Source organism: Peromyscus leucopus, chromosome 17, assembly GCF_004664715.2.
Source record: "Peromyscus leucopus breed LL Stock chromosome 17, UCI_PerLeu_2.1, whole genome shotgun sequence".
Classification (NCBI taxonomy): domain Eukaryota; kingdom Metazoa; phylum Chordata; class Mammalia; order Rodentia; family Cricetidae; genus Peromyscus; species Peromyscus leucopus.
In genome coordinates, this window is record NC_051077.1 from 54,662,714 (window position 1) to 54,667,233 (window position 4,520).

The window sequence follows — 4,520 nt, forward strand, 5'->3', positions numbered from 1 at the left end:
TGACCTTCTACATCATGTCCACCTGGAATTACTGGAACATTCTGGGCTTTTCTACAATGTTCCCAAAATATTCGAATGTTCTGGAACATTCTAGAATATCTTCTACTCTCGATACAGCAGGGATGGCGGCGTGTCTTTGGGCTGTCCTTGACCCAGCTAAAGCACCTGCTGCCTTTGTGCGGTTCTTACCATTGGGAGTGGCCTTTGTCACTGACCAGTATGCACGCCATGGATTTATATTTTCCATTATAATATATTTCACAAACATTCCGGAACTCAAGGACAGGGTTTTAGTCGGAGGTGAGGGTATTTAAATTCAAAACAGTAGCTGTTAGCCCCCTTCTTAAAAACAAACAAACAAAATAGTGGATGTCTGAGGAGTGACACTCAGGCTGATCCCTGCCTTCCACACACATGTGCACACGCGCACACACATGTGAACACACATGAACATTCCCCACGAGCACACACAATAAAGGAAGGAAGTGAAACAATACAAAATAGATGAGCTTGCTTCCCCTTTCTGCGGTGTTGAGATGGCTTGGGCACATGGGCCAGGGCTGCTCACACAACTACCCCAGCAAAGGAGTCAGTCCCCGTGACAGGACTTGCGTCCTTGCAGCCACCCAGCAGATGAGTTTTTGTAAATAGTCTTGCCATGTCGTCCAGAAAATTCCTAGAGATCTTTGCAATTCAGCTCCCACCAATTCCCCAGGCAGCTCCTCCCCTGGCTGCCTCCATGGATCAGCAGAGGGCTGTTTTCAGTGTCACGCGGATGGACGCACAGCCTGTCCTCAAACCCCTGTGCGCCTGGCTGCGTCCCTGGAGGTCTGCTGGGTGAAGAGGGGCTCTCTTCATTTTTTCCCTCGTTGCATTCCTATCCCTTGAGCCCTTCCTGACACCAGACTGTGCCCTTCCACCTCATGTCCCCCCCGGAACATTCTGGACTCTTCCACAATGCTTTGGAACTTCATCATGTCTGGTGCTGTTGTATGATTCCGTGCTTACCAGTTCATCTGTTGATGGGCCTTTGAGAAGTTTTCAATTTGTGGCATTTGTATCTTTTGGTACAAAAACAAAAAACACTTAAGGGCCTGCGAAGATTTCTCAGTGGATAAACGCACTTGTCACCAAGCCTAAATCTGACTGGTCCCTGGAGCCCACGTGGTAGAAAAGGAGAGCTGACTGACTTCCACATGTCCGTTGTGGCAGGCACCCACACCTGCGTGCACACACACAAATAAATAAAACTATGACCGCCACCAGCTAATTCCTTAGAACGAGTGGAATGGTGTCCTTGATTACCTTCCCAGTGGAAGCTCAGAGTGTGGCTTCACTTGGAAGTGGGTTTGTCAGTGTAAATATCCAGATCCAGATAATGTCAAAGTGGACCAGGATGGGCCCACCCCCCAAAGTGCACTCTTTTGCCTCCATCCACCCATCCACCCATCCACCCATCCATCCACCCATCCACCCATCCACCCATCCATCCACCCACCCATCCATCCATCCACCCATCCACCCATCCACCCACCCACCCATCCATTCATCCATCCATCCATCCATCCATCCACCCACCCACCCACCCACCCACCCACCCACCCACCCATCCATCCATCCATCCATCCATCCATCCATCCACCCATCCATCCATCCATGTTGAGGAATGGGGGCACATGTCACAGTGTGTGTAGAGGGCAGAGGACGATTTTCAGGAGTCCTTTCCTGCCATGTGTGTCCCAAAGATCAAACTCGGGTTGTTGGGCTTGGTAGAAGGCACGCTCACCTGCAGCGGCGCGGTCTTCCTGTCCCACTCACCCTTTTATCTTTCTTGGAGAGAAGCTGCGTAACCCAGGCTGGCCTCGAGGTTGAACTGGTGCCTCAGACTCCAATGCTGGAATGGTAGGTGTGCGCCACCAAAGCAGCCCAGAGCTTCCGTAAAACAAAACAAAAAGGAAGGAAGAAAACGAAGGGCAGAGACTTCAATGGCTCAGTGCTCCGAGGTCAAGAGTGCTGGCTGCTCTTGCAGAGGGTCCATGCTCGTTCCCAGCACCCACATGGTGGCTCACACCCATCTGTGACCTTTGCACTGGCTGGTCCTCTACCTTGTGACCCTGAAGCCACTGAGGCACCCAGAGCCTACTGCCTGGGAGTGACACAGGCACTGTCCCCAGGCTGTCTTGCTTGCCTCTAGGCTGTGGCTGTGTGTCTGACATGTGGGTTGAATCTGGATGAGTGTGAAGTGTGCGCACATATGGACACCATTGTCTGGGGCAGCATGTGTGGAGCGTGTGCAAGCTATGGGCCTCTTTGCCAGTGGGGTTGAGCTCGCACACCGCACAGCTAGAAGCAAAATTCTCAAAGCTGATCTTCAGTGGACAAGGGTGCATCCCCAGAGCAGGGGACTGCAGAGGCTGCTACGTGAACACATTCATTGTTTACACAGCAATGGCTGCCGTCAGTTCACCCAGTGTCTGAGCACCTACCATGTGCCATTCTGTTTGATCACACTTTGTTTCGTTTGCTTGAACCATAGGTAGCCCAGGCTGGCCTTGAGTGGCTGTGTAGGTAGCCCAGGCTGGCCTTGAGTGGCTGTGTAGGTAGGTTGACCTGAACTCCTGAGTGCTGGGGTGGCAGGTGTGAACCCTGTGTTGGTAGTGTTTGCTTTTACCCGAAGGAGTTGCCCTTCCTCGATGACTGGCTGGAACTCACTGTGTTGACAAGGCTGGCTTCATAATAACGGATGGCCTGTGCCCCGCCTGCTTGGTGCCGTGATTAAAGGCCTCTGCCTGGCCTCTGCCTGGGGTTTCATAATGGGTCGCCAGAAGACTAAAGAATAAATGAGCGAAAGGCTTGAGGTCCTGGCAGTCTATATCCTTCCAGGGCAGGCTGGTCTTGTAGTCCAGTCTTTCTGAGACAGTTACGTGCTCCACAGAGCCCGAAACAGGACACGGAAGGGAGAGAAGCAGAAAGGAAGACAGAACAACAATAAAAAGGAAAGCCAGCCAGGTGTGATGCACAGCTGTCAGTCTAGTCCTCAGCAGGGTGAGACCCGAGGGTTCAGTTGCAGGCCAGCCTGGGAGACACAGGCCGGAACGCATCTCTGTGGCAGGGGTTTGGGGCAGTGGGAGCTGGGGAATGCGGCAGACACAGGAGAAGGGATGGGGATTGAGAGTGATGTTGGGGCCTGAGGGTGGAGGTTCTGAGTGTGCCGTGTACTGAGAGAGTTGGAGCATAGGATTGGAAGTCAGAGGGATGTGTTCAGGCTGGCAAAGGGATACGGCTCAGGGCAAGGTGCTGGAGAAAGGTTCTGTAAACTCAGGGCTTTGGTACCCTCTCTCATCAGGGTGTGCAGTCTGAACCAACATGCCCCTACCTGTCCTCAGCAACGCCCACATCTGTGAATTGCCTTGCTCACACCTTGCGTGCCCCGCCCTTCATGCCTGGATACACACCTCTTAGGCTAGGGTCCGCCCCTCACACCAAAGCCCCTCCCCAACCCCGCCCCTCCTTGCAAGCTCCAGACCCTCCCCCTCATTATTATTAGCCACGCCCCCTGCCACCCGACCAAGTCCCGATCCCTCTTATCGTCGACCCCGCCTTCCTCCCGAGCCAGACACACCCCCGTTCTTATTACAGCTCTTATTACAGTTCTTATTACCCAATCTTCCCCGGGCGGCGGTGGTGCACGCCTTTAATCCCAGCACTCGGGAGGCAGAAGCAGGCGGATCTCTGTGAGTTCGAGGCCAGCCTGGGCTACAGAGCGAGATCCAGGAAAGGCACAAAGCTACACAGAGAAACCCTATCTCAAAAACCAAAGTAAATAAATAAATAGATAAAAAGGAAAGAAAAAAAGGAAGGAAGAAAGAAGGAAAAGACCCCATCTTTCCTTTTGCCTTGCCGGGCACGACCTAAGCCCCACCCATCCGATGACCACGGCCTCCTCAGACCAGACCCTTCCCGTCATCATCTTGGGCTCCTTCTCTCGCCCAGGGCCGGAGCCACACCTTCACTCTCCTGGTCCAGCACAGCTCTACCTCCCCAGGCACGCCCCCCAGGCCGCCCTCACCTTGGCTATGTTGGGAGGTAACGGGGCTCCATTTGCGGCATAGGCCATCCAACCTTTCCTTCCCCAGACCAAGCCCCGCCCCAGCCCACCTCAGGCCCCGCCCCCAAGACCCCGCCCCTTCCTCGCACAGGTCCTGTCCTCTACCGGCCTCTTCCCGCCGGGCCCCGCCCTCTCCAGGTCCACCCTCTAGGCCTTGCCACGGCTCCACCTGCACCTCTCCCAGTTCCTAAACTCCACCTCTCCCACAGGCTCCGCCTCCCAATCCCGCCCACCGCCTCAGGTCCCGCCCCGTTCTCTTCAGGCCCGCCCCTCATACCCTTCCCCCCATACCTTCCTTAGACCCTGCCCGTGGCTCTCCCTGACTCCGCCCCTACTCTCCGCAGGCCCGCCCCACCCGAAGCCCCGCCCCGAGACCCGCCCACTCGCCCAGCCCCTCCCTCGTCCTCAGCAG